The sequence below is a fragment of the Anoplophora glabripennis genome, unplaced genomic scaffold (genome assembly GCF_000390285.2).
Source record: "Anoplophora glabripennis isolate ALB-LARVAE unplaced genomic scaffold, Agla_2.0 scaffold2, whole genome shotgun sequence".
NCBI lineage: Eukaryota > Metazoa > Arthropoda > Insecta > Coleoptera > Cerambycidae > Anoplophora > Anoplophora glabripennis.
In genome coordinates, this window is record NW_019416325.1 from 1,529,744 (window position 1) to 1,552,365 (window position 22,622).

At 33.6% G+C, this 22,622-nt stretch overlaps 1 protein-coding gene across 3 annotated transcripts in view; it reads left to right on the forward strand.

Moving 5' to 3' along the window:
- Positions 1-22,622, forward strand: part of LOC108917006 (rho GTPase-activating protein 7) — a 75,916-nt gene that overhangs the window by 12,580 nt on the left and 40,714 nt on the right. For 2 of the 3 annotated variants that reach the window (XM_018723416.2, XM_018723414.2), the window contains one exon: positions 16,647-16,710. The exons of the other annotated variant lie outside the window; for it this stretch is intronic. The gene's annotated coding sequence lies outside the window, so the exon portion shown is untranslated. The remainder of the gene's footprint in view (positions 1-16,646; positions 16,711-22,622) is intronic. 3 annotated transcript variants of the gene reach the window in all.

Consider the following 22,622-nt stretch of genomic DNA (forward strand, 5'->3'; position numbering starts at 1 on the left):
AGCGGTTCAAATTTTCAAGTGTACTTTTGTGGAGATGTAATTAAATGACGATTAAATTGTCGTATTGTTCTTCGAATACAATTACAACATCCCAACATTGAATTTGTACTTTTAAAATCCAAACAACAATGTTATGCTACCTCCATGTGACTACACTAAATTTTGCTAAACACAATACAACAATGGACACTAGAAAATACTCCTTACACCCATATACGAGTGATTTTTTTTCTTTTTCGTCGCCTGTACACGTTTTGTACGATAATACAATAATTTGCTTAATCTCTAAAAAACATTTATTCAAAATTCCATAGGCAAACTTGTCCAGTGGCGTAGGGCGTAGCACATGTGGGTTACATTTAAAAAATTTTACTACACCTTCTATTGTTGTTTTGAATTTGAAACATTTATATTTGACATTTGCAAATGTTATCTGGGAATATAATAAACGATTTTTAAGTCCGTAGTTAGTGGGTGGCTGATATAGTTTTTAATTGATTCTGCGGTACGTAAATCATAAATTACATTCATTTAAGTGAGTCACAACTGCGGAAAATAATTACTAGTCTCAGTTAAGTTAACTCCGACAGTGTGGCAGTAATTCTCGGAACTTCGTGCTAAATAAAGTAATTAATTGTGACCTTAATTTAAACGGCATTTCCCAAATTAAACAACTCATATTTTGTTTAACAGATAAATCGTACATCAACCCACAGTGTGTAAATACGTTACAATTATAGTTTCATTCAAAGCGATTCTTGCCGCTGCATCTATTCTCAAATACAATTTAAAAGGATCAGCAAATAAAAACATTTATAATTAGGTTGCTTTTTATACAAAATGGTTACATGAGTTCCCATAATTTTATAAATTCGCAATTCCCATGTCGGTGTCGGTATCGCACAAACAAGTTTGTATTTCTCAAAAAGAAAGTTACATATTCATTTTTATGCGGGTTATAAATGCTTCCATTCATATGAGTTTATGAGTTAGATATCTTATCACTGCCTTGTATATCAGTATTTCATAATTTTTAACCTGCTACCATAGTCTACAGACAGTTATGAACAAATCTGTCTTTTAAAATAAACAAAGCCTTAACGTAAAATAATAAAACACATAAACACGAGTAAGCATTTAAGTGTAGTTTAAAAATTAAATAAGTTACATTGTAACGTTACCAAACACAACGGCTTGAATGAACATTAACAATGTAGTTACTACTTATTTAACTAAGATGATAAATAGTTATCTAACATTGTATATACAATTACTACTTCTCACTTTTTTATTATCCCGATTTAGAACTTAAGTAAAAAATGCACTGCAGTTTCTAATTCGCAAATTTACAACAAATAGTAGTTACGTATCTTAGAAAACAAATTATAAAAAACAAAACACTATTTTAAACCTTGTAAACAATGTGGTCATGTCACGTTATGACAAAAAATATAAAATTTGTGGGTACGTATATTTTTAAAGTTAAAGTTAAAAATGTCAGCAACAATGAATTTAGTGCATGTTAAATTTACCGTGCTTTTTAAATTAAGTAAAAATAACAAATTACCATTAAATCTCGAAAAGTAAATTCGAAAGTTCGGTAAAATTTTGTATTTCTCTCAACAATGGGAGAATTATGAATTATATCATTATTAATATTAAATACGAAGCATTTGCATTTATTTATGCATGCTAAGAACGCCGATAAACGAAAGTTACGTGGGACAAACGGCAATTAACTGAACTTATTGAAATATTTGTAAAAGTATTGTACCTATGTTGTCCACAACATCTGGTACGGATGGCAGATGCGGCATATATCTTGTGCAGCAAAAACCCATATGGCGTAGGTAGCTAAAAGGGCTTTTAATAGAAAATTTACCGTTGGCCTCCTTGGCGCGTGTCAAATGTCAAAAGGTGGGCCAGAATTAAAAATAATTTTCCGCATCGTGCGGCTTACACAACGCGCATATTGGAATGTCCAATTCGCCCGCAACGTCATCCATATTTTAAATGTTATAAATATATGTCATTTTTATTGTTCGAGTTTTTATGGCTATAATGATGTCATAAGACAGTCACTTGATCCTGTGCGGTCACTTTAATGGTTTTATTTTTAATTATTTCCTAAACGAAGCGTTCGTTTAATGTTACAATGTTTCTATATTTTCTATTAGTGATGCTTAACCATGTGCACGTGTACAGGGTGGAGTTTTAAATACTAGTTTTCGTTCTAATATTTACTTTGTTTAGTGCAATTCTTGATATTTTTCAAATTTACTGGAATTTCTAGTGCGTTTTTTTTTTATTAAATCTCGACTGAGACTATTTGGTCTTATCCTTCATAACCATTTGTGAGCATCCGATATTAATTAAGCCATAATATTTGTTTATTTAATTTTGCTCGATTTAACACTGTTGACAAAGTTAGCTCCTAAAAATTGCGCAGTTGCGTTACGTTTCGTGTACACATATAATTCCTTGTTAAAAACTACGGTGAAAAATTTTCCCATACTGGAATATTAAACAAATACGGTAATTCTCACGTATTTGGGGTGCCATATTGCTGAGTCAACAAACCACCCCTTGCCACTTACGTGAAAAAATGCTTTTGAAAAGTCAAATATTTAAGCAATCTAAACGACGGAGCCTACGACTTTACTTACTTTTTTATTAGCGTTATGTTTATTTGTTAATAGAAGCGACAATAAACATAAAAAAATATTATGGAATAACCGCACTATAAAATGTTATGTAAAATAAGCAATAGATACTAAAAATACTGAATGACGTTATACGACATTTAAAGAAAACAACAAATATTTGTCCAATAAATTGAAGATGCAAATATACCTGTTATTTGCCCGGACGGGATAGTGTTAGAAATAACAAAGTCCTATTTTGCTTCTCCATTGCAAAGTAAGTACAATGTCCAAAGTTTACTTGTCTCATTAGTTGGTTTATATTATAATTGTTCGAGGCAAACTATAATTAGAATTCAGAAACGAATCCTTTTCCACTGAAGCTAATTAATTACTAACTACATAATTTTCCGAATCGCGTACCTTTCCAGTCATATAGTAACTACAAATATAAAAAACGAGAGAAAAAAAAAATCTATAAATTAATGAATTCAATACCGCGAGGTATTTGCAGTGATGACGTACATCTTGTGCAAAAATATGTAAATGCGAATTACATCACCTCTCCCGCTGCCAAGAATTTAATTAGCGTTAATTTTTTATGTAATTAATTTGATAAATTAGCTGAAAACAGTTCGCTTCGCTGCGGATTTCATGACGGAATCTGGGGAAGGTATTAGATACATTCTTTTTGTATTTGGCTTATGTGTTATCACGATTCGGGCGTGAATACCTAACAGAACAATGAAGGACGTCTGTTGAGGTCATCGTTATCGTACGGGTTCTATGCAATCTGCTCTAGACTCTACAGCTTGCCGTCCAGTTCTATCTACTTTATTTTTCTCGGAAACATCACAAAAAAGGCTGTATTCGTTATATTTGAAATTTTCGCTTAATGAAGTCACTACGCATATGTTAATTTTTTTGGGTTTTGAATGAGGTCAAAATGAAAAAAGAAGAAATACGGGTCTCATATTTTTATTTTGTAATGTGATTTGCTTGAATTAGCTTAATACCTTAATTAGCAGAGTAAAAAAGTGAGGGAAATATTTTTAATTCAAAATAGTATTTAGAAACCTTGATAATTAGTTTGCAGTTTAAGCTTATGTACCTTAAAATTCATATTCTTATTTTGTGATATGAATTTGCTTGAATTAGCTTAATACCCATATAGCAGAGTAAATAGTGAGAGAGACAATAAAATATTTTTAATTCAAAATAGTACATATTTAGAAACTTAGACAATTAGTTTGCAGTTTAGGCGTACTTTAAAATTCATATTCTTATTTTGTGATGTGAATTTGCTTGAATTAGCTTAATACCCATAAAACAGAGTACCTAAATAGTGAGAGATATAATCAAATATTTTTATTTCAAAATAGTATTTAGAAACTTTGACAATTGGTTTGCTGTTTAGGAGTATCTTAAAATTCATAATCTTATTTTGTGATGTGAATTTGCTTGAATTAGCTTAATACCTATAAAGCAGATTAAGTAGTGAGAAATTGGACCAATCTACTGATTGAAATGAAAACTGGTCGAGACCCAAATTCGTTCGGTTCGTGCCGATTCAACGCATACTATCCGCGCTCTTGTCATCACTAACATCCTTACCATCTATCGGTTTTATCTACTGTTTGCAAACAAACCGTTTTACCTGTTAGCTCAGCTTGATGAATTGGTATTTAAACCGACTTTCCCTCTTTTCTTCTCTTTCTCGGAAACGTGTGACAATCAAGCGCTAACGCGAACGCAGGCATACATGGCGATCGTAAATTGTAACTAAAACGCTGTTAGCGGACGGTACACCTAAATTCTCTCACGATTTTAGCAAAAATAACGTGTGACCTACAACTCCGGTCGATTGTCAAAATCCGTACCGTTATCTCAACAAAAACGGGCCCGTACGTTTCAACTTTTCCGAAATGCAACTGGAAACGTCCGAATTTACTGTTCTTTCCATTTGTCGGCACAGCAACTTTTACCGTTGGGGGTGATAATGCTCCTTGCCATGTATTGTAACACTGGAAGTGGCACACTGGACTTTGTTTACGCACATGCGTAGGGATATCACTAAATAGTTTCGGTAACTGGTATCCCTTGAATGCAAAAAAAATATTTCATTAAAACAGGATGTTTTCGAAAAAGAAACTGATAGAACCCCCAAAAAAATAAAGCGAATTCTTCATGTGCACAACGCGTCTTATCGTCTTTTGTTTTTGAGGACGACGTTATGATTTTTTAACATGGTTTCCAAAAACAATGTGGTGCATTGAAATTTGGTACAGATAAGTTTTTGAGGACGCTAAATACATTAGTGTTGTTAGTTTCTTATCGGAGGACGATTTTTTAAAATACAAGGTGTTCTGAAACGAACTGACCATAATACAAGGGTTGCTTCCTTGGATAAAAACAAACCGATGACATCCTGCTTCTCGAAAACAATGGACGATAAGGAAAAATATTCGGATTGTTTAATTTTCTATAAACAAGTGAATTTACTTCCAAAACACGCTGCATGAATAAATACAGATGATTCTTCAGATAAGCCGATGGTTTTGATGTTATAAAAAATCGTATTGAGAGCGGCGGAGCGCTTGTGTTGTCTGAAGGAAAAAGAGTAAGTTTAAGTGCCTTTTTATCAACATGGCGTTATCCTTGTGGTCGCATTCCTCGGAAATAAAAACAAACAATAAATAAAAATTTTATGGTGTAATTACATCCAGTTTTATTATTTCGCTTATGGAAATACCGAAACGTTATAATTATCGGTAAAACGAGCACCTATGTCTTAATTTGTAGGCACGTAATGGGAAATAATCAAGCAGCACAACCTTCAAATAATTAATTTTATGTCCAGGAATTTTAGTATATGTAGTACCTTTTAATACCGGGTAACCGTTATGGTGGATAATTTATAAAATGAGCCTGACCCACGTCTACTTTGGCAACTATTCGAACGAAGGTCAACAATAAAAGAATGATAAAATAAGAAAGTCGTCGGATAATTTTCTTCTTTTTTGGGACTGAAAATACCCCCGACAAGGTTAATATAACAAAAAGAAAGACAAGACACTTCATATCTACAGTGTTACCTGTGTGTATGTGTGTATGCTACATATCCTTGTAATTTTAAACTAGCACTACGGAATAAGGCACCTATAAGAATTGTAAAATTATTTTTAATACAAGTAAAAATATGTACAAGCAAGTTTTTCGTTCGCGTAAAGAACTATATACAGGGTGTCCCGAAATTAATGGGACACAGAGCCAGAGTAGATTCCTTACATCAAAATAATGCGAGTAAGTCAAACTTACCTTGGTCCATTTGTGGCTAATAAAGAAGTTACAGGGCGTTAAAGTTGAAATTTTAAATTCGAAATTCTTAAAATTCTTAGAAAGTTTTCAAAGGATTCTTTTGAAAATTTGGATTAGGAGGTTTTCTGGGACGAGAAAAACGAATCCGTACTTAATTTTGCTGTAGACGCTAGAGGGCGCTACGAAATGTACTCTTGGTTGATAAAAACTTGTAACTTTTTTATCAGTGTGTATACGAAAGTTTTAATAGAAAAATATTGTTCTATCTATTTTTCACAAGTAAGGGATACTTGTTTTATGTCGATAAATTTAACCGTTTTCGATGTATTTCTTGTTTTTCTATTGGATGCAATAAAATAAAATAAAATAAAAGTTTGTAGTTACTTACGTAAAAAACTAAAGATTAATTTTAATAATAATTTAATTACATTCAGGTGGCTACATTAAATTTTTATAATTAAAAAAATATTCCTTTCACTTTTTTCTTTTTTTCGTTATTTAACATTTTTTGATGAAAAAGATTAGATTTTTACGAAAAAAAACACATTTTCAATTTAAAACAATCAGTAAAAGATACAACATTTATCCTGTAATCAATTAGCAGAAGTGACCACTTCAGTAGTTCAGTAGTTTTAATAAATTATGTATTTTATTTTATTGCATCCAATAGAAAAACAAGAAATAAATCGAAAACGGTTAAATTTATCGACATAAAACAAGTATCCCTTATTTGTGAAAAATAGATAGGAGAACAATATTTTTCTATTAAAACTTTCGTACACATACTGATAAAAAAGTTATAACCAGTTTTTATCAACCAAGAGTACATTTCGTAGCGCCCTCTAGCGTCTACAGCAAATTTAAGTACGGATTCGCTTTTCTCGTCCCAGAAAACCCCCTAATCCAAATTTTCAAAAGAATCCTTTGAAAACTTTCTAAGAGTTTTAAGAATTTCGAACTCAAAATTTCAACTTTAACGCCCTGTAACTTTTTTATTAGCCACAAATGGACCAAGGTAAGTTTGGCTTAATCGCATTATTTTGATGTAAGGAATCTACTCTTGCTCTGTGTCCCATTAATTTCGGGACACCCTGTGTAAAAAGCACTTTTAGCGACGTAAATTTTTTGTTCCTATGTGGCGCTTGTGCTGGACTACTATAACCCAACAATGTCGGACGCAACGGTCCTGGGGCTAACTCGAACTTCACCAACTAACTCCGTACGGTGCTTAGCATCACCTGGACCAAACGTCGAACTGCTCATTAACAGCATTCGTCACCTCATTATCGCACGAATATTTCTCGCCTTTCATTCAGTAATACTCTCGGCTTGGGGGGCACGCTCAGGCAAATACATTAGTAATTCATAAAATCCTTAATTGTTTATCTTTTTCGGACGTTCACGACGCAACTTTACTCTTGTAAGTCTTTGTAAATATTCATAAATCATTCACCGTAAAAAAATGTAACTAACTTTATAAGGATGTTTACCGCATTTTACTGAATCCATTTCTCCTACGTCGGAATCAGTCGAAAAGGAGAAAACTCTTCTGTCTCTCAATTTCTAAACGCCATGTGGGTGTCTATTAATCTTCAGTAATTTGTAATACCTTCTAAAATGACCAACTTTTCTGGAAATACAAACGTACAAGCAGTAACTTTAAACGAACATTTAGAAACTGAGTTTTTTCCTAATAATTCTTTTTTAATTTTTCGTACCCCGCCACTGGACAACCTGGTGCTACCCCAAACTTAATAAAACGTAACCAAGCACTATGCAAATTATTATATTTTGATACCAGTAAAAAATCAACTTACATATTCCAATGGTGTAAACAATGATCAAGCACGTGCAGTGCAAAACTATTGGTCGAAACAAATTGAACGGCAATCCCCGCTTTCATTGTACAAGGAAGTATAGTACATCAACGCATATATATTTTTTTAAGACATTTTCTTCGTTAAATTTCGAAATTTACAAAATTTCTATACTAAACTACATTTATAAAACGTACTAAGGAATTTCTAGGTATTTTCTACACATCTGTCATCACTGCGTAACACTCGCAGCTTAATTTTGTGATATCGATTTGACTGATGAAATGGCTTAATAAGAAAAAAATATATATACAGAGTGTTCTTTAAAAATTTGGTTAAATTATCTGAAGCGGTATGGAAATTAAAAATTGAAAACTGATTTTTTTTTAATTTTTGACACGCTGTAGCTAGACAATGGCTGTAGACAACACATTTATATAACAAAAAAAACCCTATTTTTGGCCACATAATACGCCCCTGGATTTTGACCTCTACTTATGAAACACCCTGTATTTTATTTAAAATTTTATAGTATAGCTGTTTTTAAAAGTGCCTGTTTTAACTTTCCCAAAAGTGACTACTTTTACGAACACACCGCGGCAATTATTTACTACGTTGGAATATGTAAATTGACCACAGTATAACATACGAGATTGCTCATCTAAACTAGATCAATGTCATAAGTCGCTGACTCCGAGATTCTCAAACTAAACACAGTGCTTTAAAAGGAATAGTAACAAATACTTTTTGCTAGAAACTTGAAATTATATTAAAATTGAATCTAATATATACGGCAGATATAAGGCAATCCACTTTAAGAATGTTGATTTAACTTTTAGAAGTACAAAAACCAGCTCATTTAAGTATAATTTAATAGACAACAACTTTTACACCTTCGAAATTAATTACGCTCATTTGAACAGTGAATTGGTACAGTACCTGGATAGAATAAATAATATAGTTGTTGATAACAATAATTTAGTCACACCCAAACAAAAAAAGTGATAAATTTGGCAACCCACAGTCTATTCAAAAAAAGTTAATTCAAAATGAGCGTGAAATTAGACAATTACCATTACAACAGCCGCTAAAAAACATGTTTTCAATATACACATTTTTTTTATTACCTAGTTTTTTAACGCTGCACTTTTGTGCGTTAAAAAATACGGGCGACATTTGGAACAGGTGACCATTCTTTTGTGACAAACAACGTACATATTCACATACGCAATATTGAAAAATTGCCTCAAGGTCGGGCGACTATTTAACGTGACTTTTCTTCTACAGTGCCGGAAACACATCCGCCAAATAATTGAAATTGGCCCACTCGTAAGACACGAGTTGGCTGTTGCTCAAGTTTACCTGAATATGCGACAAGCTATTCCCACTACGGATAATAAAACAATTTGTTTATTCGACCGGAGACGTCTCAGTATTAAAAATTCAAGGGCACCCTGTAGCTTGACGTCGAGTCACCAGGGCACGTAAACATTATTAAATGGAAATAAAATTTGTAACGTATTTTCGTACATCACCCGCTTGACGTCTCAAATAAAAACAGAAGACAACTAATTAGCATAAACGTAACTTATTTACGCTTATTTACGTCTTCTGCGTATACGCGTAAGTGTATCTGCAAACCACAAATTAGTCACTGAACAATTTGATTTAGTAGATATGGTGACCGGAGATAATAAGGGGTCAGGTCACATCTAAACAAATGCGTAACATACATACAAATAGTTGTTCAAATGCCTTGTCCATATTTAACACCACCCATTTAGCTCGGTTTAGATGAACAAATATAGATATGGCAGGTAGCTAATGATTATTATATGCATAAAAGGAACTATCACAAATATTTTATTACCAATAAAACAGTATGAATAATGGTCGCGAATACCACTTACATACTTAGCATGTATACCCAGTTTTTTAGGGGCAGGACATTTTGTAATAAAGTATTGACCTTTTCGTACTGCGCATGTAATTTATGCTACGATTATATTTGTCGTTAAAAACCATTCGTATGAATGTTTATTAGGCCATTGTATTATTTCCCGGTTCGAATCAAAGGTTAACCCAATCGTTTGTGCCGACAGTTCAGGCGTACCTCAACTCGAAAATCCAATACGCGTTATTTTGGCTTTAATACTACTAAAACAGTTTTATTTCTGTCCGCTGTGTATATTTACATCCCTCCACGTAGGGGGTCGTGAGAAGGTAGACACCGTCCGTCTTATTGTCGCTATTTCAAAAAGGGAAATTATAAAGCGCGGTCTGTACCCCATAAATAGCAAATAAAAGTCGTAAAGTTGTCCTTCGAGATACCTATGTAAATACAGAACTGTTGTTAATGCAATAATACTAATAATAATAAAACTTGCCAGGTAATCGTAAATAAAAATTGTTCTTATTCATCGAAATGTGATTCATACGCCAAATTTTATGAATAATAAAATAATAAACCTACATACGTTAGTGTAAAATTAATTTTAAAAACACATCAAGCCGTAATAGGCACAATAAAATTTCCAATTTCAGAATTGTAATAAAAACATATGTGCTTAAGTACAACCATATGGGAAACAATGCCGTGTATGGGTTTTATAACATTAAGAAATTTCGGTAATACCACAACTCCTAACGAGAAGACCAAATCCAGATACACCAAAAAGGACATTCTGTTAAAAAGAAAATATATGGCACCTGTCAGTTTTAAAGACAACAGATAAAAATTGCTTGTGTTCATATTAATACAAAAGTAATAAAACAACTCTTATTTTTATCTATAATAAACGTAAGATTTGACAGTTGCGGGAAAACTTGCTTATTGAACATTTAACTAAACTTTCCAAAATCGGATTTTACTGTGGCTGCAATATACTTATAGACCAGGGTGGATCTGTTTTGAGGTGAATGTGAGAGGGGGCAAGCAATTTTTTTCTGGATTACCTTCAGTACAACTCACATAATAAAGTGGTAGATCCTTGATCCGAAATTGCAAAAAATACCTATTATATCCAAGTTTTTTATTTATATCTTGGAACCTAAGCACTTTGGAAGAATATTGAAGAGGAAAAACGTTTTAGAATTGAATTTTGCACAATATACTGCAAGTTAAAAATGTTTAAATTTATTACCGATGTTGCAAAATAGCAATAATTGATGAAAAAAAGGCAAAATAATCCAGTTTTTTTGGATCATTTTTTAAAAATATTTTAATTGCTCGGAGGGCATTCTAATTTTGGTAAAAAAAACTTTAGAGTATAATAAAACAACACACCAAATTTCATTAAAATCGGTTCGATAGTTTTCGCAAAATAATTTTTTGAAAAAAATTTGGAAAAAAATTTTCGAATTTTCAAAATGCTGCATAGCCTCAAATAAAGCATCTAGATACTTGAAAATTTTTTTCACATAGAAAGGACCGCTCAACCTAAAAACTAAATTGCTAATTGAAAAATGTAATCTAATTGTTTGAAAATAAAAAAAGAGTTTAAAGACTAAAAATTTATTGTGGCCGTTCTAATCAACCGATTTCAATTTTTCAAAAACCATTTGAAAGGTTGAACGGGTCTTTTTTATGTGACAAAAATTTCAAGTATCTAGATGCTTTATTTGAGGCTGTGCAACATTTTGAAAATTCGAAATTTTTTTTTCTAAATTTTTTTCAAAAAATTATTTTGAGAAAACTATCGAACCGATTTCAATAAAATTTGGTGTGTTGTCTTATTATACTCTAAAGTTTTTAAATATTTTTAAAAAATTATCCAAAAAGCTTGATTATTTTGCATTTTTTCATCAATTATTGCTACTTTCCAACGTCGGTAATAAATTTAAACATTTTTAACTTACAGTATATTGTGAAAACTTCAATTCTACAACTTTTTTTCCTCTTCAATATTCTTCCAAAATGCATAGGTTCCAAGATATAAGTAAAAAACTTAGCATTTTTTAAAATTTTTAAACATTTTTGCAATTTTGATTATGTTCCGGACCTCGTCCAGATCTAGGGATCTACACTATTATTATGTGAGTTGTGCTGAAGGTATTCCAGCAAAAATTAGCTTGCCCCCTCTTACATCGAAGAAGTGGGATATTTCGACAGATCCGCCCTGGTCTATTACCAAATAAAGCCCCGATAGAAAAGCCGTTTGCTGTATCCATTGTACCTCATCTATTAAACACATTTGGAGTGATTTAAACAGGACAATAAAGGTCGCATCAAATCAAAAAAAGATACCGCTCGAAACCGCTTCTTTCATGTTAACTACAATGTTGGCTGGAAAGGAATCGATACTAATACATTTTTAATTAAAAAGCTGCTGACACCTTATAAATACAATTCTGGAGACGAATAAATTTCGATAACGTATGCTTACGCCGCCTAGAAAAATTAAATAAGATACCGCCAAAGGCTGTTTTTTTATTGGCTTATCAATCAGTTTTATTTCCAAGTTTTACGGTCGCTTAAAACGAGATTTACCAATAATAGTATTTATAGTCGTCATAATAACCTCCTCTAATCGGTAAATAATCCATGTCTAATAAAACGTAGATTGATTCATGAGAAGCTCGATCTAACCCGTTGCTTAGATTTTTACGTGTAAAAAAATGACGGACACAAATATGTGTTAAGCGAAACGGCAGTATTCTAACGCAAAATGACGTTGCAAAAAAATTTTCAAAACATGAGTGAAATTCTTTAAATGTTATACTTATTTCATTTTTAAAATACTTTTCTATGACTTTCTTGTTTAAATCCTCCTCGAGGTATTTACCCTGGAGAGAAATAAATATTCTGATATTTTGACAAGTCGGTGGTCACTTTTTTTTTTTTTTTTTTTTTTTATGAGGCCTCATAGAACTTGCAGGCCTGGACCAAGCAAAACTTGTAGCTACAGTAAATCTGTAGCGGCAACTAACTCCAATGTTGCGCAGTCACATCTTCCTGAGCTTTTGTCTTATATAATAGCATTCTTACGTATCGACCGTACTACGGCCGCTGTTAAACACTCATCGCACACCATGAGGTGCGTATTGCCTAATTGATAAAGAATCCACGAAGTCCGTCGAATGATTATTCGTTCAGTGACACCCTATACGACAATTTAAATGTAAATGACTGGAAGGAAGAATGTGTTGCTCATCAGGTTTCGGTATTAACAAATGTCCAAGGAAGCTGAATAAACACGATATTATATAATAGAAACTATTTTAACATATGGCTATATGGGTTGTAGAGCGAGTATTTACCAGATGTGTTAAAACACACTTAAAAAAATGTTTAGCATTCAGTGGTTCCTGGGAAACTCCGCTGATATTCCTGAAACTGTGGAAAATAACTCGGTTGCACCGAGCAAAAACTGGTGATGACATAATGTTGTTTTATGTCATAACATCACTTCGGGAAAATGTAATTGCCTCACTATTTTAAAGTTTCAATCTTCGTTCTTCCAGGGACAATCAATTTTTTCTAATCTACCAACACCCTAATCCGTGAATAGAATAAGGATGTAATTTATGTTGTTTTGGTTGAGAAAGTGCCAAACCAAGGCACCCTTATTATCAATTCAGTCCCTTATTTTACATATGTCTAAAGGAGAACAAACAAAGTTCCTTTGAAGTGAAACCTTTACTCGGTAGGGGACATTTAATCACCGGCAGAGATGTGGCTGATAGTCCTCCAGCCAAGGCCACCCATTATGGGTCTTTACGTTTTTTTTTATTTACGAAATAACACGAAATTAATACTGTTGTGTCAGATGTTGCGACCAGATTTAGATTTCTCTAAGAGATTCGGTGGAGAAGTAGGGTCGGAACAAGCATTTAAACATTGACCCCTGCGGTCCTTCCAGTGACATTCCGATAATTACACAGATTCGTTTTGAAATAATATCCCAAGTGTATTTTAATTAGAAGCTTGTTTATGCTAACATCAAATGTATCCCATAAAAAATTGTCTCTATAAATTAAACAAAATATAAATCTGGCCTAAATGATATGAAAAAAATAATACCCAAGTCTATTATTAATTTTGTATATACTATAACGTTCTGAGATATTTAATTTTATTTTATCCAGTTCTTTTTACAACACCACGAATGTGCTTTCCAGGTCCACAAAATAAACATAAGCGATAAACTAATGTACGGAAAACCCATTTAGATAAATTTAATTAATCCTTTAAATTTATTAAAATTAGTTTTACTTATTACTTCGCCATAGGAATAATCCGGACGGATTCCACGTATTTAAAGTTTATTTGATGACCTTAACTCCTGTATCGAGTGCTAAAATTGGTTAATTAGTCAAAATTAGTTAAAACAAAATTATGTCTGAACCAGCTTTCACGTATTTATTTAATTCTTATCTATTATGTATTCAATATGACGGCTCTGGCTGCTAGTTTTGTATGCGTCGTTATATTGGTCACAAAAACTACTCACTATGAATTAAAATGTGAGGGGTCTTCCTAGAAATAAATACAGGATCACAAAAATGAATGATACTGAAAGAGCAGCATGGCTAAGTAGGCCAGGAAAAAAACTAAATTTGTACAGGACATAGCTAATACGATGCGAAATATCGCCTTAATGTTAAAAATGTTGTCACCGCCGTTCTTGGTGGTGAAAATTCGAAATAATTGGAATTATTCAAGTTTCGAGGCTGAAAACAACATACATAGGTACTGTATTTTTGAAACCGAGAGTTGTACGAAACTAAATTTGTACAGTACCTAGCTAATACAATGCGAAACATCGCCTTAATGTTAAAAATGTTGTCACCGCCGTTCTTGGTTGTGAAAATTCGAAATATTTGGAATTATTCTAATTTCGTGGCTGAAAACATACATAGATATTGTACTTTTGAAATCGAGAGAGTTGTACGAAACTAAATTTGTACAGGACATAGCTAATACGATGCGAAACATCGCCTTAATGTTAAAAATGTTGTCACCGCCGTTCTTGGTGGTGAAAATTCGAAATAGTTGGAATTATTCATATTTCGTGGCTGAAAACAACATACATAGGTATTGTATTTTTGAAACCGAGAGAGTTGTACGAAACTAAATTTGTACAGGACATAGCTAATACAATGCGAAACATCGCCTTAATGTTAAAAATGTTGTCACCGCCGTTCTTGGTGGTGAAAATTTGAAATATTTGGAATTATTCATATTTCGTGGCTGAAAACAACATACATAGGTACTGTATTTTTGAAACCGAGAGAGTTGTACGAAACTAAATTTGTACAGGACATAGCTAATACAATGCGAAACATCGCCTTAATGTTAAAAATGTTGTCACCGCCGTTCTTGGTGGTGAATATTCAAAATATTTGGAATTATTCAAATTTCGTGACTGAAAACATACATAGATATTGTATTTTTGAATGACGCTAGAGACTACAGCAGCCGAACGATGTAACGGTTGAAAATACTACAACTTCAAAAAATTTTTACTCGGAAACTACAAAGTTTTTACAATTACGATATTGACTCTATTTTGGTGAATAAACTGATCCTGCAGTTATTTTTAGTTTCTGCAATAATTACACCCAATGCTGATTGCGCCAAAGCGAGATTTTCGGTATTTTCTTTATTTAAGGGCGGTTTTTCGCGATTCTGCCCCAGATACATAACGGGTCTAATGTTTGGAACAAACCACTTTCTTTTATGGGGCTCTGTAATTAGCACCTTTCTTGGACCAGTCCTTATATACAACATGCAGAAATGGGAGCTAATGTGAATTAATGGTAGACCCATATGGGAGAACATTCAATCATCGTTCCAGTCGCCAGCCTACTCCTTTTCCAAATAAAAAATGGCGGTTAAAAAACTAAACGCCTGGTCAGGTCAACCCCCATTTCGAACATATATGCGGTGTCATTCATTACGACCCAAATCAATCAATGTCCGGATTTAAATTTGTATTAAAATATTTTGGGAGGAGCGAAACTTTCGATTCTTTTTTTTTATTGTTTCGACGTCGCGCACCTTATCGGCGCAATCAGAAAGCGAAGACGAACATGTGTTTCAAATTAGACGCAAATTAAAATGCGATATTTACGGTTCGGATATAAAACAAATTACAAACGAAACGGATAGGGCCAGAGGTCGCGTCACTGGACTTGAATGGGGCAGCGTTTAGTAGTTAATTTTTTTTCAGGATCATTCGTCAAAATAATTCGGACAACGCACTACCACCGTGACATTGACAAAGGAGACGGGATAAAAATAAGTACACAGAAATACGCATCGGGACAGTTTTCATAATTTTAGACTAGGTAGCAGTCTAAGTGATTCATACTCACGGCAGACACTTCAACTTTATTCACTACGTTGACAGGTCAGGTAAAACCACCCAATTTGTACATTTTTAGCCAAACGTACCTATTACTAATATTCAGATCCGGTACGAAGGACCATTTAATAAACAAAACGCGTATGTATTTTATATTCGTTAATTAATCACATTCCTTTATAAAAGCAGTTCCTCGAAGCCACTTGAGGTTGTCAAAAATTATTCTACACCTCGTTTTCGCTTTCACATTGAAAACAAAAGAAAAATGTATTAGAACAAGTCAGCTGCGCCCACTTGTATGTGGGTTCAAGGTTCGTATAGGGACAATGCCCAATACACAACAAACACACTGTTACGTTATTATATATAGCTGGTGCTATTGAGTTTTTCATTTGATATATACCCTCGGTCACCAAAGTTGATCTGTCGTTTCGTTTTGGAATCCGGAGAGGTCACACGTGCGCACGGGGTGTTTCGTATAATCCCACCTCACACTCCTCACACTTTGATTAATTGTTATCTCGACGACCATTTCATAGGTTTCTGTTTTTTTGTTTCAGAAACGCTGGGTGTAAATGAATGTCTGGCTATCGCCTTCTCGTGCCTTCTTTCGAAACATACCTAGTAAGTATTAGATTCCAATAGAGAATTCATTTAAAGAAGTAATATAGGCCAGGAAAAAGAGCTGAGAAATGGCCATTTCACGATTTTTTTTTTCGGCAAGCTGAATTTATCACTATAGATGCTAAATATTGGATAATTTTTACGTAAATTCACGTTTTTCGCTTATAACATTTTTCCATTCATTTCCACGAGAAAACAGTAAACAGTAACAGTAAAACAGTAAAAACAGATTCGCAATCAGTGACCTCAAAAGCATTCAGACGAATTGTTTCAGATTTTTCAAACTGATTTTAACTTTTCTATCCAAAATACTTCATGAATGAGCTTGAAATGACCTTGAATGACCTCTAGTGTGCATCGTAGGGGTAAACAAACCTCGGATTCGGGTTCGGTGACCTCTAAAATATAAGCATGAATTTTTTCACATTTTTTGGAGGTCATTTCTTGATTTGACCTTCAAATCACCTTGAACCTGACGTGATGGAGCTTAAATAACCTTGAGTTCGCGTTCAATGACCTCAAAAACATTCAGACTACTTTTTTCAGATTATTCAGACTGGTTTTAACTTTCCTATCCAAAATACTTCGTGAATGACCTTGAATTACCTCTTGGGTGTATCGTAGGGGTAAACAAACCTCGGATTCGGGTTCAGTGACCTCTAAATCATAAGCATGAATTTTTTGAGGTTATTTCTTGATTTGACCTTCAAATCACCTTGAACCTGATGTAATGAAGCTTAACCGACCTCGGATTCGTGATCAGCGACCCAAAAAAACCCTATAGTCACGTCTGACTATTGTCCCTAAATGTTGATCTGTGTTATTAGTCTGGACGATCCCGAGCATCTTCCACAATTGCACTGATTTTTTTCATGGTAGATTTCATTGATACATTGAAATGTATCATTTTTTTAAATTTCGAATTTACAACCTGAAAATTTTTTAAATTTTTTAGTTGCAAAATGAAATATACGACGCACGAGCGAGATATAGTTATATATTATTACATATTCGAAAAGCTTATGAAAAGAGCTTTAAGTTAAAAAAAAATCGTACAGATTCGTTGAAAAACAACGGAGTTACAGACTGTCAAAATTGACGGCCTATTGTTAAACAAATTAGGTTGGTAGCGGCAAAAAAAAATACTGTCATAACCGGCAACCTGAGTACTTTACCAGATAAAAATATTTTATTTGTGTTAAGTGCATAAAAAATATTGTCAAAAGTCAGTGGGTCGCTTGATTTTTCGGCAAGCCGTGGCGCGGCGGAAGGGTGGGGGAAGCGAACGACAGCGAGTCCGAAGAAAATGACGATAATATTCATAGTCCTGTCGGTAAAAAAGCGAAATTCGCTTGAAAATAATATATTTGACAGTCTGTAACTCCGTTGTTTTTCAACGAATCTTGACGATTTATTTTTTAACTTAAAGCTCTTTTCATAACCTTTCCGAATATGTAATAATATACAACTATATAACGCACATACGTCGTATATTTCATTTTGCAACTGAGGCTAAAAAATAAAAAAACTTTCCAGGTTGCAAATTTGAAATTTAAAAAAGAATGATTTCAATGTATTATTATAAAATCTACCATGAAAAAATCAGTGCGATTGTGGAAGATGCTCGGGATCGTCCAGACTAATAATTAGTTAATTTGTTTATAAGGCCATAACTTGTAAACTATTCAACTTACCGATTCCAGATTTCGTGTGAGTTATTAGACAGTGAAAAGGATGCGATGCCGAAACGTTCTGGTAATAATAACGCAGTTTATAAATATTTTTTGACGTTCGAGGGCTTGTTTGTGGGTCTTTTGAAGACGGAAAAAAGTACCTTAATGTTTTCTCGTGGAAATGAACAGAAAAAAGTTATAAGCGAAAAACTTGAATTTACGTAAAAATTATGCAATTAATCAGCCTGTAAACAATCTTCCCCCCATTTTTATGACTGTGGAAACTAATATGTTATTGTACATAATATTTAGCATCTATAGCGATGAATTCAGCTTGCCGAAACGAAAAGTCGCGTCCAACTCTATATTTCCTGGCCTAAAAAGAATATTTTACGTCCGTGGTAATTAGTATCGAATAAATTCTACTTACAGAAAACATAAAATCGAGCATTTATTCAATATAATTGCTGATATACCACGTATGTATATGACTACCTGCGCAATTGAAACTAATGGAATGTTCTTTGGCGCTTGGTTAACGGTAAATACTTAAATAGTGTTAAAAATGGGCCACTAAACTCAGTGACTAACAGACGAATAATCCGAAACGCCTTTTAATAATCGGGTTATCATATATTAATAGGTAGCACTCTTATAATCGATCAACTTGTAAACCCTTTTATGATAGACACTTGGCCACCGTTCAGAGTGATTTATATGACTCAAAACAAACGCTATTTTTACAGACGGGCGACAGACTGTTTTTATACCATTAGAATATTTCCACGACGTTAAATTATTTTTATGGCACTATTAAAATTTTAATACAGCACGTTGTTTCACTTCCCTCGATATGAGAAGAATATAAGATACAAATCATTTCGTATTTTTCTAGATTCTACATCGGATCCCCAGTAGAAATGTACGCTACCATATACGAGATGTGGCTAAATTGTTTGTTTGCAATTTAAATGTACAGTTTTATTGTTTACATCTGAATATTTTACCTATTTTATATTTCAATTTATCGTTTCCTTGTTTACATACAAATTATGTGCGGTATAAAAAAAAGGAATGAAATTTCTTGGCAGCGTAGTTTCATCAATAAAAGTACATCAGGTCGGTGAGTGATAGAAAATGAAATGGATATGTGTTAACAATACCACGATAAACAAAATGTTTCGACGAAATGTACCGAAACACAAGACACGCCTACTGACAGCAGGTTTATAACAAGTTTAAATAACACGTGTTTATTTTTTCTAAACTAAATATATTATTGGGGAAAAAGGCGTCAGTTTGTACCGACAGAAGTACTCACAAATAAAAGAGGAGCTTTAATCGTTTCAATCATCACCGACATTTTTTGTATTTATTTTGTTGTTTCTCTTCCATTCCGTTTCTATACAAGATCTCCTACTGGGAAGGAATTTCTTAAAAATATTTATGTGATCCTTATTTCTGTGTTGTCAGAAATTAAAGTGAACGACAAATGGTCTTATTTTATGCTTGATTTCACTGAAATTTTTAGGTGATTTTCAAATGGATGTAAATTGGCGAAAAATGTTCCTAGAGCAATAAGAAAAAAGAAATTGAAGCCCAAAATTTGTAGTTTCAGAAACTGAAGGTCAAAATTTTCAACATTTTTGCTTACTTTTCAGAAGGTCCACAGGCTTCCACCTATCAGCAAAAATGACTGATTATTAATTATACGGGAACTAATGATCGTACAGAAAATCTAAACCTGATTCTGAACCTGGTTCATATCGTTTTTTGAACTATATTAACTAATCGATTCCACTCCAAACGGGACCTCCCCCTCCTTCCTAGTCAGGATCAAAGTCAATTAGAGGTCAGATTGAGAAAAAGCGCATTAAATCAAAGGATCTCGGAATTTAGTTTGTCAGTATCAGGCCATTTTAAGGTTGTTTCAAGGTCATTTGATGATCAAATTGAGAAAAACCCGAGCAATCAAGTCCACCCACCTGTTATACAGGATTTTGGGGTCGCTGGGTTAAAATCCGAGGTTAGTTTATCTGTATCAGGTCATTTAAAGGTCGTCTCAAGGTCATTTCAAGATCAAATTGAAAAAAAAACAAGCAATTAAGTCTAACCGCCTGCTAGATAGGTTTTTGGAATAGCTTAGTTCGAATCCGAGGTCAGTTTGTCTGCATCATGTCATTTGAGGGTTATTTCAAGGTCATTTAAAGCCCAGACCAAGAAAAAAAACCGATAGATCGATTATCGTTTTTGAAGTCTCTGAGTTTGAATCCAAGGTCCAATTATATGACGATTTAGTCCTCCACTACTTGATTTGTGTCGATTTGCTTAATGTGAACCGAAGATATGGAGGATCGGCCAGGTTTTAGGTCAAGAGATCACTGATGTGGAACCCATGCGAAATCCTACAACATTTGTACAGGTCATTTTTATTATTTTATTATTTTTTAGTAGGTATCGACAATTTTAGCTTCGGTCGAAAACAAAGGGGTCTGAAATTAGCGACTATAAGAACGGTAACTTATTCCAAGGTTTATTCCATAAATTAACTTTCAAATGACCTTAAAATGTCCTTCAAATGATCTGACACAGACAAACTTACCTCAGATTTGAACTCACCAACTCCAAATACGTGTATAACAGGCGGTTAGACTTAATTGCTTGGCTATTCTCAACTTAACCTTGAGATGACCTTGAGATGACCTTCAAATAACCTGATACAGACAAACTGACATCCTATTCGGACTCAGCGACCCAAAAAACCTAAACTCCGAGATAATGCACTTTTTCTCAATCTGGCCTCTAATTGACCTTGATCCTGACTAGGAAGGAGAGGGGAGGTCCTGTTTGGAGTGGAATCGATTAGTTATCTTCTTTCTTTTGCCAAAAATGAAGGGGTCCGAAAACCTTTAACCTTTAAGGAATATCGGAAGTAAACTACGTAAAGCAATGGCAACTCCAGCGAAATTGTATGATTTTATTGACTTTAAAGTTGCTCCTTTTTTTAAGGATTAAAACCGGACGTACCGCCGCTGAATAAGTAGGATAGCATTAATCCCAAGCCCAAATTTATACCATATGCGAAAGATTGTTACGATACATAGAAAATTTACATATTCATATTTGTTATTATGATGAGTTCATAGTAATTTCTTATGTAAATTATACTTGCTAATGGCAGCCACAAATTTGGCATGTATTTTATTCCTAACCTAACCTAGAAATTATCAACCACACATCCGCGGCTATGTAGATGCGCCTGTTTTATACGTGGATCGTAGATTTTGCAATTATTACGTGGGAAACGCACGCCAGATATGAATGAACGTATCTGCGTGTGTACAGTTGTAACGTTGTGTATGCCGGTGTCACGTAGGAACCTACTGAAGATAATTAAGATAGGAAATATCCACACTCTTTTACTAATTGTATGTTATTTTAGCCACTGCCTCTACTGCTTTCACTCTCCACCTTGTTTACTGATTTAGCTACTGCCGGTAGTCATTTCAAATTTAATTATAAGTCTTCTTTCTTGGTACCCGCCATAGAAAAAAGATAATCACAACAGACTTAAACGAATTACTGCTACAACTGAAAACTGTACAGGGTGTCAGAAGTTTGACTGCCATTACTTCAGCACGAGATAGAGTAATCATAAATTAACAAAAAAGTTGTATATTACAGCGAGTATTAATATTGGGGAGTCTCATCACAACGTGACAACAGCGCTTAACCTAACGCTACACAGCTGGTGCATACGCGTGCGCACGCGGCAGACTTGTCCTACGGAAAAAATGTAAACCATTATTATTGTGAAACATATAGTAAATTTCAAGACAACGCACTCGCTGGAAAACACCTCAAGAAAAGGAAATAGTGGTACGCAAAAAACACTCGGACACGGTCCAATTCCAGATACCAACCGAATTACGCCGTTGTCATATTGCTCGATATGAATTTCATCGAATTTTAAATTTATTACAACGCTAATTATTTTTTAGAATTAAGCACAAAGAAGTTCAAAAAGTGACAAACATTGTATTTTATGATATTCTATGCATGCAATATTCCTTAATTAATCGAACTTTTGTAAGTTGGAGATTTTGATAATTCTTTCCTCGGAAATGGTCGAGTTTAGGACCCATGTCATATACGGTTTTTTTTGTTTATTTTAATGTATCCTACCGTCTGTTAAAATTAAGGCAGTCAAACTTGTAACTCCCTGTATATTCTATTTAT